Raw genomic sequence first — 12,687 nt, forward strand, 5'->3', positions numbered from 1 at the left:
CTGGCCAGGCTGACCTCTGACTTCCTATTTAGCTGAAGATGACCTTAGATTTCTGACCCTCCTGCCTCCATTTCCTGTGTTCTGGAATTACAGTTATGTACCACCATGACAGGTTCATTCGTTGCTGGGATGAACCTCAGGGCCTCCTGTGTGCTCACCAAGTGTTCTATACCAGTGGCTGCATCCATCCCCAGCGCTGCAGATCTTATCTCAGTGGGAGTAAGCCACTGCAGGAATATCAGAGAAATAACCACGGCTGTGCTGGAGTCTGGGGTGCTCCTACAAAGGTGATAGATACCATAAACATCTTAGGCAGTGCCAGACATCAAAGAGAAAGCACATGAAATGGGCTTAGTACCATGTAATTTCACCTTTGATACTGGGCATATTCCCCTGGCTTTTTCCTTCTATTCAGTAGCTTAGGCAATCAGCTATCCATATAATCTTACCAAGCAGTAGACTTTTGAATTTCAGAACTTTTTATAAGATGGTTAAACAACTATCTGGTGGTGGTGAATGATTGAAAACCAAGCACTTGAGAGAGAGGCAAGAGGGTTAGCTCAAAGTCACTCTCAGGTATGCAGGGAGTTTGAGGACAGTCTGAGCTATAGAAGACCTCATCTAAAACCCATAAAGAGTTGGGTCTGGTGGCACAGGCTGAGGCAAACGATTACAAATTCAAGACTAGCCTGGGCTACAGGTTTAATTCAAGACTATCCTGGGCAACTTGGGTGAAACCATGTCTTGAAGTAAAAGTGAAAAAGAGAATCAGGGATATAGTTTAGTGCTATATGCAAGGCTCTAGCTTCACCAATACCCTCCCCACAAAAAGGAGAAGGAAGATAAGGAAGAAGAAGAAGAAGAGGAGGGGGAAGAGTAAGAAAACTGGCTAAATATCTCAAGTAAATGTTTTCCACTCAAGATCTGAGTTCAATCCCAGAAACCCACTCAAAGGCAGGAGACTGGGCCAGTGACCCTGTAGTCCACAGTGTGCCCACATACAAACTATGTCCACACACAGTGATGAACAGACAGATAAAGGTTAACAGTAAGAATTCTCATGGACTCATCCCCTCTCAGTCTTAGAGATCAAAACAACACTAGGAGGGAAAAGCCAGGTCATCCACATCTTTTCCTTCTGGCAAACCTGTAATGTGGTAAAAATAAGATTACCGAGCATGTTCTCAAACACCAAACCTTCCCCATCCCTTCCTTTTCTTTCTTTCCTTCCTTCCCCCTTCCTCCCTTTTTTCTTTTTTCTTTTCTTCTTTTCTTTTCTGAGACAGGGTTTCTCTGTGTAGCCCTGGCTGTCCTGGAACTCACTCTGTGGACTAGGCTGTCCTCAAACTCACAGAGATTCGCCTGCTTCTGCCTCCCAAGGGCTAGGATTAAAGGCTTGCACCACCACACCTAGCTATTTATTTTATGATTAAGGTTTATCATTTATTTTTGCACCTGTGTGTGCAGGGTACAGAGTAGCCCAGAGGACGTCAGATCCCCTGGAGCTGGAGTTACAGGTTGTGAGCCGCCCCTGAACCTGTGTGGATGCTGAGATCTGAATTCCAGCCCTCATGATGCAGAAGCCACTGCTCTTAACCGCTGAGTCATCTTTCTTGTCCTGAATTTATTTCTTTTTGAGACAGGGTATTGTGAAGCCCAGGCTGTCCTCAAACCCCATAGATGGTTTAGGCTAGCCTTGAACTACAAATCTTCCTGCCTCTACCTCTCCCAAATGGATTACAGGTATATATCATTGCACCCAACTTCCACCTTAGAGCTTTATTTATTTATCCATTTATTTGAGACAGGATCTCACTACATAACCCTGGACCTTGCTGTGTAGCCCAGGGTAGGCTCTAACTTATGGAGGTTCACCCAGCTCAGCCTCTTGTGTGCTTGTGTTAAAGACATGTACTCCTGTGCCTAGCTAAATAAATAAATAAATAAATAAATAAATAAATAAATAAATAACACTAAGCATTATTCCTTGTGTAAATATTTTAGATTACGGATCGTTAATATAAGAATCCTTGCCTGGGAGTGCAGCTTAGTCGGTAGAGGGTCAACTCCCAGCAATACAAAAAACCTGGTGTAGTGGATGCTTACCTGCAATCCCAGTGCTCAGGACTTCAAGACGGAAGGAGCAAGAATTCAAGCTCATCCTCTGCTTCTTAGTGAGTTTGAGGCCAGCCTCGGCTACATGAGATCCTGCCTCAAAGAAGGAGGAGGATGAGGAAGAAGAGGAAGAGGAGGGAGAGGAGGAGGAAGAGAAAGAGGAATAAGAATTTTTAATTGGTCATGAGTCTTATACCTGTAATTCCAGGGCTCAAAAGGCATGATTGCCATGAGTTCAAGGCCAGCCTTAGGTACATAGTGATAACCTGTCTCAAAAATACAACAACAGGGGGCTGGAGAGATGGCTCAGCGGTTAAGAGCACCAATTGCTCTTCCGGAGGTCCTGAGTTCAATTCCCGGCAACCACATGGTGGCTCACAACCATCTGTAATGGGATCCCATGCACTCTTTTGGTGTGTCTGAAGACAGCTATAGTGTACTCATATAAATAAAATAAATAAATCTTTTTAAAAAATACAACAACAACAACAATAACAACAACAACAAAACATTCTTTTAAAATTACGTATGGGACTTTCGGCTTTATGAGTCCTGCCTCTCTCTGCTTTGCAGAGGATCTTTCTCTTTGCGTCTGTTGCATGTGTATATTTCTTCACATCTAATAAACACCTTGCTTCAACTGTTACAGTAAGTAAATAAACAATATTCTAATATCACGATCATTTCTAAACTAATAGGTTTTCACCACTGTGAGACCCTGATTCTTCTGTTAAGTGAAGAGGGGTGTGGCCGACTCAGAAGTCAGGTCCTCTGCTGTACCTCCAGTGTGGGAGAGATGGAACATGCAGCTGTGCAGCCTGGGAGAGGAAGGGGTGCTTCAGACTACAGGGAGGCAGGGCCCAAGCTTCCCAGAGCACCCTCCCTCTGACTCTCCTACTGTGCCAAGCCTGGCTCCAGAAGAGTTGAGACAAAAGCCATAAAACAGCTTTTATGCAACAGTCTCTGGCTTCACAGACTTGGCTAACACCTTCGCAGTCAAGAGCCTGGGAGTGAAGAAATGTGTCTCAGTTAATGGCTTAAATTAAGCTATCAAACTCCCTAATAAAGCTCCCATCTTGAACAGGTTTCAAACCCCAGAATATCCAAAGGAAAATGAAAGCGCTTGTCTTTGGGGCTGGGAAGACCTGGAGTCATTCTAACCCTGATTCACTGTTTCCTTGTTAAGCCTCAGGACAGGCAGGAGCAAATCCCTGCCCTCTAAGGATGCCAGGGCACCCTTTCTCACCTCAGTACTTAGGTGCTACCTGGGAAGAGGGCAGGGGATCACTCTCCCAGTGTACCGGGAAGACTTAGTTCGATGTTGAGATCAGAAGGAAGACCGGTCACCTGGCCTGTGTGTCCCATCTGTCTTGCTACACAGTGCGGAGCTGCTCATTGCCACTAAGCTCTCCCCAGGGTCCATCAGATGCTGCAGCAACACTGAAAGCTTTCTCTGTGGATGAAAGTGTGAGACGTGGGAGTCCCAGACTGCCTGCCCAACTGACCAAAAGCTGCCCAGAAACCAAACTTGTTAGGGCTTTTTAACTTATTTTTTATCCGTTGAGAATGTTATACATGGGGGCTGGTGAGATGACTTAGCGGGTAAGAGCACTGACTGCCCTTGCGAAGGTCCTGAGTTCAATTCCCAGCAACCACATGGTGGCTCACAACCATCTGTAATGAGATCTGACACCCTCTTCTGGTGTGTCAGAAGACAGCTACAGTGTACTAACATAAAATAATAAATAAATAAATAAATAAATAAGGAAAACAAAAAAGAAATGATAAAAAAGGAGAGAATGTTATACACGAATACAATGCAATACGATTATATCCACACCCACATTTCTCCCCTATACCATACAGAATGTCTACCCTTCAACTTGATGTCACCATTTTTTCTTCTTCCTCATCTTTCTTTTCCTTTTTCTTCTTCTAGATAACCCAGGGGTGTGGACCATCAGAGCATGGGAAACCTACCAGTGGCCACATCCTCAAATAAACTAATCCAGGTTTCAAAAAACTTAAAACAACTGTGCTGAGCACACTCAGCAGTCCACCTGCTGGAAAGACAACAGACAGGGAAGGCAGCAGTGTGGCTACTGAGACAGAAGCTGGAGCGATTTAACACTGAGCCAAAGAAAGCCAGAGATCAGCAAGTGCTGCCAAGGCTAAGCATCAGCAAGGAGGGGCTCTCCCTCAGAAACATCAGAGGGAGTGGGGCCTGCAGACATCTTGATGGGAGTTCCCTTTTGGCCCAAGGATGCAAGAGAAGAATGCATTTCTGTTGGAAGGAAAGAAGAATGTGAGGAGGAAGGGAGAAGGGGGAATAAATCTAGGACCAGAAAGTCAAAGTTGAGCAGCTGACAAACACGAAACATAAACTGGATCTCATTAGTGATTAGAGAAATACGTGTTAAAGCACTAGTGAGCATGAATGTCAAAATTACAAAGTATCTGTCTGGGTAGATGGTGCACCCCTGTGACCCTAGCACCTAGGGGCCTGAAGCAGGAAGATTCAGGGTTTGAGGCCAGCCTGAGCTACATAGACTCTGTCTCAGTGATATAACAACAAACAACAACAACAAAAAGCTGAGGAGACAGGGGTAAAGGGACTTATTATCAAGTCTGGCACCCTGGACCCACGGTGTGGAAGCAGAGAAAACCCTCCCAGAAGGTTTCCTCTAATCAACACATAGGTGCCTGACACCACACAGCCACCCTTCAATAAACAGTAAAACTTTAAAGCTGATAACATTCAAGGTTAGAAGTGGGTGGGAACCGGCATTTCTATTTTATTATCAAAAGTATAAAATGGTGGGGTGATTCTAGGATGCACACATTTAGCAAATTTCCTGAGATCTCTATTGAAACAGGGCAGCGTGAACAGGGTGATCCCTGTAGCACCCCACAACAATGAAAAAACCTGAGCAGCCGATGCGGAGCAGAGATACTGCCCTGATATGACTGCGTCTTGGTAAATGTGCAGTATCAAGCCACCAAGAAGCAGTCTGTGTGTGGATGACATGGAGGGACAGCCACGAAATACAGCTGCTTCCTCAGCCAGGATACTAAAAATGGAATGATACAGAGATTAGCATGGTCCTATGCAAAGATGGCACAGGAATTTGTGAAGTGCTCTGTGTAAAAAAAAAAAAAGAAACGGAAAAGAAAAAGAAATGCAGTTAGTTGGGTAGAGGAGAAAACTATGACCTCATTTCAATTTAAAAAAAATATATATACATACATATACATATGTGTGTATATTATATATGTATGTATGAATTTAAATGAGATAGACTAAATATCATATACAATTATGTATTTATAGGCAAACAGAAAATAATTTGTAGAGATAAACCTTCTTTTACCATATAAGTATAACTAACAATAGTCACCTTTTTTCCTGTGTGTGTGTGTGTGTGTGCTCGTGTGTGTGTGTGCGCGCGCGCTCACGTGTGTGTGTGTGTGTGTGTGTGTGTGCTCGCGTGTGTGTGTGTGTGTGCGCGCGCTCACGTGTGTGTGTGTGTGTGTGTGCTCGCGTGTGTGTTAAGGTGGCTTTTCACGTAGCCCAGGCTGGCCTCAAACTCAGTGCATAGTGGAGATGACCTTGCACCTCTAATCCTGCTGCTTTGCCGTGGTTTGTGGGTGTTGAGGGGTGAACCCAGGACCTCGTGCCTCCAAGCCAGCACTCTCTGAGCTATTCCCCGGCCCACCCCTCTCCCAGGTAGCTCTGGATGGCCTGGAACCTGAGGCAGCCCCTCTATCTCCATCTCTCTGGTGCTGGTATCCCATCCCGGGCCACCATGCCTGGCTTTTGAAAGCTTGGATTTTAGAGATATTTTGCTTTTCATAGTGTTTATAGATTTTACACTTATGTATTTATTTGCCTTTTCTTTTGGTGATGAAGGTTGATAGTCATATGTGTCTAAGCTTTATATTGAGCTTAAGACACATATGTCTTAAGCATAATTTAAAAATTGAAATAGTGTGAGAATATAATAATGATGCTGCCTAGAAGATGAGCAAACATGGTAAGGATTAAAACCCAGTAAGGCTGGAGAGATGGCTCTGCAGTTATGATTACATAAGTCTCTTCCAGAGGACCCAAGTTTGGTTCCCAGGCAGCTTACAACTACCTGTAATCCTAGCTCCAGGGGATCAGATGCCTCTGGCCTCTGTGGGCACCTACACATACCCACAAACGGAAGACACAGCTACGCATCATTAAAAAGAAAATAAACCTTCAAAACAATAAGCCTCAGCATTGGCGAGACTATGAAGAAAGGGCACACTCTTCAGGGCTTGTGAATGGGTCCATGGGGCCTATTTGCCAATACCCATCAAAGGTAAAAGTGGCATACTGAGCCTCATGGGAATTATAGCCTCGTGCAACGACCTGGAATGTCCAGCAGGCAAAATATAGGCAGTAATAACAGTTACTGGTTGTTAAACGCTTAATGCCTCCTCAGCACTGTTCTAAACCCTTTGGCGTAGAAGGATGAACCACACCCACTCCCATAAAGGCTGACACTAACTTCTCTAAGCTCTTTATGTAGTCCTCCTTAATCCCCAAACAACTCTATAAAGTGGGTGCTCCCATTAGCTCCAATTCACAAACCAGGAAGCGGCTGCTGAGAAAGGGAGAGTTACCTAAAGTCAAGTCACTCTTGGCAGAACCCAGCTTCAGATTCTTGGGCCTGGAGCCTCTACCTCGCTGGGCACTAACGTCCCTCAGTCTCATAGATAGCTCTTCACACTAGGCCCCGTCCAGTCATACTGTTTGGGATTACTGCTTAGAGGGCTGTCAGTCCATTCGGCACTTCTTTTTTTTTTTGTTTGTTTGTTTGTTTTTTTTTCGAGACAGGGTTTCTCTGTATAGCCCTGGCTGTCCTGGAACTCCCTCTGTAGACCAGGCTGGTCTCGAACTTAGAAATCCGCCTGCCTCTGCCTCCCAAGTGCTGGGATTAAAGACCACTGCCCCGCTAGCACTTTTTAAACAATAGTATTTGGTGAGAAGCAAAAGGTTAGTTTCTCTCAAGTGTCTTTGCAACCAAGACCAAGCGTGTGCCTGTTCTGCGTGTGCCTGTTCTGCGTGTGCCTGTAAGCCTTGCACAGTGAGCTCTGGCTGAGCAGGGAAGGCAGATGTGGGGTGTGGAGTGTGGGGCGTAGCTGCAGAAGTCCCCAGGCCCAGTGCTTCCAGGGTATCACTTGGAACTTGAGGGGTAGGGGCAGTGTCCTCCGAGTCGGACAGGAAAGCTCTCTGACTGCTTCCAGATGAAGTCCAGTCACATTTGCCACCTGGGCCTGTGACTCAGCAGATCCAGCGGTGCTCAGCAAACCAGGCTATCTATGAGGCCGGCAAGCCGTGGCAATGGCTCTGGCGACCTTGAGGGTGTGGACATAGCTCTCTTCAGAAAGTACTAGCTCTTACCTTGAGAACCACTGGGAGCTTCTGGGTCTCAACAAACAACACAGGATCATGGGACACCAGGTGACCTTATGACTCATCCTTCCCCCCAAGCCAGGGATTAACTGATTTACCCATAGAGTCAGCGCAGATCCTCGCGCTCTCAAGCGCGAGTGTGAGACTGCGCTGAGGGCAGAGGGAGGTTTGCGCCAGCTTGTGGGCAACCTCTCCTTTCTCCGCCCACGGCAGAGGATTCAGGAGTACTCAAGCATGACAGACACAGAAGAGAACATTCCAGCCTGGCTTACGGGGGTGGGGTGGGGTTGTGGGAGTACAGGGGATGTGTGTGGGGGTGTTCCCTCTGTACACCTGCAGCTCAGAGACCCATTATGAAAAGATAAACCACAAAGCTTTTAGAACTACACTGCCTGTGTTTGTGTTCTGGCTTCCGCAGTTACTAGGTACGAATTGGGGCACAGGATTTAACCTTTCTGTACCTCAGTTTTATCTCTGCAAGAGAGACAGAATAGCTTGTTTGAAAAACTGAGAGAGAAAAATATGCAAGAAGCACCCAGAGTGAGTGCTAAATATAACTGTAGCTGTTGCAGTAGTAAAGCCCCTCTCCCCTTTTGAGACAGAGTCTCATTATGCAGCTCTGGCTAGCCTGGAACTCGATATGTAGACCAGGATAGCCTTGAACTCACGGAGATTCACCTCCACAGTGCTGGGATTTAAGGCACTGCCCTTTTGAGACTGATTTCTGGGGACCCTGTGGCACAGCAATGTTTCTGTGCTTGGCACCAGTGAGCTCTACAGTAACTATGTCAGAGAGAGAGGGTCAATGAGATGGCTCAGCAGTTAAGAGTACTGGTTGCAGCCGGGCGTGGTGGCGCACGCCTTTAATCCCAGCACTCGGGAGGCAGAGGTGGGCGGATTTCTGAGTTCGAGGCCAGCCTGGTCTACAAAGTGAGTTCCAGGACAGCCAGGGCAACACAGAGAAACCCTGTCTCAGAAAAAAAAAAAATTTTTTTTACATTTATTTACATATTTTTATATCCATGTATATTCCATGTGTGCATGAGTAAATCTGTGGTCTTTGCATCAGATTCAAATAATGAATAAGTGTCTCTTAACACACATATATAAATAGAGGGCTGGAGAGATGCTCAAAGTAGTGGCTGCTCTTTCAGGGGTCTAGGTTCAGTTCCCAGAATCCTTACTGAGTGACTTTAGCTCCAGACACATAAATAAAAATAAATTTAAAAATAGATAAACTCCTTGAGAGATGGTCTTAGAAGTTAGTGGAGACAAAAAAATCCTCCACTGGGCAAATTCCAACCTGAGCGTGTCTTTACTGGGGCTGACACAGCACAGGGCATAGGTTTTGGTTAGGTACAAAGACTGGGGTGCGGCAACATCAGAGGGCTAGGGAAAGAGGGGCTGGGAAGGAGGCCTGTAAATGGACCTCCTGGGCAAAACCCAGGCTAGAGAGCCACTCCCCATCAGCCCTCAGGAAGCCACTCCTGATGAGCAGACAAGACACACCTGCTTCAGTGATGACATTCATTTCCTTCCCAGACTTCTATGTTGCCAATACCCCTCTACAGCATAGAACACCCCTTACCAACTCACCCCAGATGGGGTTGGTGCTGAAGGTCTGCTTGGCACACAGAAGCTACCAAACCAACTTGCCACCTGTGAAGGGCTGCTTACACTGGCTCTCTTCCAGCAGAGAAGGTGTAGAGATGTGTTGTTCCCTCTACAAAGAAATGTGGTTTTGGTTTCTTTGCTTGCCTTGTTCCATCCCCCTGCCACCCCTGTCTACCATCTGTGGGCATCTGGTGTGTTTCAGATGTGGTTATGGTGTTCCACATTTTGTGGTTTCTGACCAACTCTCTCAGTTCAGAGGCTCGATTAGTTGGTTTTCTATTGCTGTGGTAAAACTGCATTACCAAAAGCAGCTTGGGGAGGAAAGGGTTTCTTTGGCTTACATGTTACAGTCCATCTTCAGGGGAAAGCCAAGGCAGGAAATAAAGCCCTGGAGAAGTGAGGACTACTGGCTTGCTCAGCCTGCATTCTTATACCACCCAGGGCTACCTACTAAGAGGTAACACGGCCCACAGTGGGCTGGGGCCCTCCCACCTCAATCATCAATCTGAAAAATGGTCCTCAGATTGCCTGCAGAAGACTTCAATTGGGGTTTCTCTTCCAAGATAACTATAGCTTGTGTCAAGTTGTAAAAAGAACAGAACAAAACAAACAAACAAGGAAACAAACCCAACTAGAACACCCAGTATGTAGAGTGCTCTGTATGATTTCTTCTAATCCTCATAGTAACCCGTCAAATATGGGAACCTGGTCACAGACAAGCCTTTGTAAATGGTCTAAAGGCAACGAATGGTAGTGGAATGAGTAGTGAATATGGGAACCTGGTCACAGACAAGCCTTTGTAAATGGTCTAAAGGCAACGAATGGTAGTGGAATGAGTAGTGAATATGGGAACCTGGTCACAGACAAGCGTTTGTAAATGGTCTAAAGGCAATGAATGGCAGTGGAATGAGTAGTGAATATGGGAACCTGGTCACAGACAAGCCTTTGTAAATGGTCTAAAGGCAACGAATGGTAGTGGAATGAGTAGTGAATATGGGAACCTGGTCACAGACAAGCCTTTGTAAATGGTCTAAAGGCAATGAATGGCAGTGGAATGAGTAGTGAATATGGGAACCTGGTCACAGACAAGCCTTTGTAAATGGTCTAAAGGCAATGAATGGTAGTGGAATGAGTAGTGAATATGGGAACCTGGTCACAGACAAGCGTTTGTAAATGGTCTAAAGGCAACGAATGGTAGTGGAATGAGTAGTGAATATGGGAACCTGGTCACAGACAAGCCTTTGTAAATGGTCTAAAGGCAATGAATGGTAGTGGAATGAGTAGTGAATATGGGAACCTGGTCACAGACAAGCCTTTGTAAATGGTCTAAAGGCAATGAATGGTAGTGGAATGAGTAGTGAATATGGGAACCTGGTCACAGACAAGCGTTTGTAAATGGTCTAAAGGCAACGAATGGTAGTGGAATGAGTAGTGATACCTGTTTTTCAAACCCAGACATCTTGGCTCTGGGATTCATACTTCTTAGCTATTCCACGAAGACCCATAGGGTCAAGACACAGAAGTAGCTGGCTTTGTAGAAACAGGCTATTGCAAGCCTTGGGAGGTTGGAGTGCCCGCAACAGAACACATGGCTTGAACCAACGACCCTTCTATACTATCCTTTCTCTCTCAGAACACATGATGAGCCTCAGGTGGAAGAGGTCCAGGCCAAAGTGGAGCCTCTGATTATTATACCTTATGACCCATTTATGACAGTTTAGCTTGTATGCCATGACTTGGGAGTCTACTGGTTTATAGGTTTGGTACCTGTGATGGGTAGGGGTTTTTATTTGTTTGTTTTTGTCAAGTCAACACAAACAAGGGTCGTCTGGGAAGAGGGAACCTCATTCTCTCATCTCTTTTTTTTTTTTTTTTTTTTTTTTTTTTTTTGGTTTTTCGAGACAGGGTTTCTCTGTGTAGCCCTGGCTGTCCTGGAACTCACTTTGTAGACCAGGCTGGCCTCGAACTCAGAAATCCGCCTGCCTCTGCCTCCCGAGTGCTGGGATTAAAGGCGTGCGTCACCACGCCCGGCCTCTCATCTCTTTATGATGAAATGCCTTCATCATATAGGCCTGTGGGAGTTTTCCTGATAATGATTGATGTGGGAAGACCCACACCACTGTGGGCAGTTCCATCCTTCGGCAGGTGATTCTGGGAGGTTTAAGTTATATGACCCGGAGAGCAAGCCAGTAAGCAGTATTCCTCCATGGTCTCTGCGTGAGTTCCTGCCTCCATGTCCCTACCCTGGTTGAGTTCTTGCCTTGGCTTCTCTCAGTGATGGACTGTGATTAATCCTTTTCAAGTAGCTTTTGGCCGAGGTGTTTATCACAGCAATGGAAAACAAACTAGAACAGCACTCCAAAAAGATTTGCTCTGATATGCAGGAACTCAATTGGACTACCTGGCTTTTTCTGAGCTCTTTAAACCATTGGGTAATCAGGCAGAAAAGATGTTAAATGATGGGAAATGGTGTTGTCATGGGGTCAGGGAGGAGAGGGGATACGGCACAGGGCAACACTCCTGGGTGCTGCATCCAAAAGTTTAGATCCTCCCCGAATGAAGGGCTTGGGCCACTCCATAAGGAAAGAAGTTGGGTCAACTGGAGCCTGGCTGTGTAACATACTGGTGAAGGGGCAGCCCAGGTTACAAGGGCTCAATGCTAGCACAAGCTGGCTGTGTGTCTCTCTTGTCATTAGTTCCCACATCTGCCCAGTGGGGAAGACACTAACTCATACCCAAGATAGTAATTGTGAGAAGTAAGTGATGCCTGTAAAGTTCTTAGAACAGGGTCTGGCATGTAACAGACACGCCATAAATGTGAGCTATTAACAAAGCAAAGGAAGGAGAGAAACAAAAAGCATAGCCATCTATCCTAGCCTAGCCTCGGGGTCGGTTGTAAAAGTGAGGCTAGTGCACAGGAAAATCTGTATAGAAATGCTTTTTGCAGTTGTTTTTGGAATAGGCAAAACTGGAAGGAAAACGACTCCGATGCCCTTGAAGCTTGAGAATGATTAAACAGACTTTAGCAATCCTTGTCACGCCATACTTATTACTCAGCAGTAAGGAGGAAGTATTGATACACAACAACCTGAAAAACATGCCCGGTGACAAAAGTCCAGTGTAAAAGGTTACACAATGCATGGCCCCGTGTATAGGACATTCTTGAAATGACAAAATTACAGTAATAAACTCACCACTTCATGCAAACAGTTAAGAGGTCAGGGTAAAGGGACAAAGTGAGTCTGGCATCTAAGGGACTCTGGGAGTGACAGGAATGGTCTGCATATTAACACCGTGACACATGGCTCTTATTCCAACACTTGGGAGCTCAAGGCAGTTGTCTGTGAAGCCAGCATGGGCTGGGGAATGGCAAACAAACAAACAAACAAACAAACAAACTTCTTATATTGGCTGTGTTGGTGTTAAAATCCTGGTTGTGATATTGTACTAGACCTCTGTAAGTACTGCTGCTGTGGAAGTGTTTAAAAGGGACAGTGGCCTGATCTTGTCTC

The 12,687-nt window shown here is 45.7% G+C and overlaps 1 long non-coding RNA gene and 1 pseudogene across 1 annotated transcript; one reads left to right on the forward strand and one right to left on the reverse strand.

Moving 5' to 3' along the window:
* Positions 1–139: 139 nt before the first annotated feature.
* Positions 140–7,713, reverse strand: LOC115030626 (uncharacterized). The gene is made up of 3 exons (XR_003836224.2): positions 7,550–7,713; positions 2,107–2,208; positions 140–279 (listed from the first exon to the last, which is right to left on the reverse strand). It is a non-coding gene; the product is annotated as an uncharacterized LOC115030626 (long non-coding RNA).
* LOC147005522 (U6 spliceosomal RNA) lies at positions 5,167–5,265 on the forward strand (annotated as a pseudogene).
* Positions 7,714–12,687: the final 4,974 nt, after the last annotated feature.

The sequence above is a fragment of the Mus caroli genome, unplaced genomic scaffold (genome assembly GCF_978045245.1).
Source record: "Mus caroli unplaced genomic scaffold, Mus_caroli_1 scaffold_3, whole genome shotgun sequence".
NCBI classification, from domain to species: domain Eukaryota; kingdom Metazoa; phylum Chordata; class Mammalia; order Rodentia; family Muridae; genus Mus; species Mus caroli.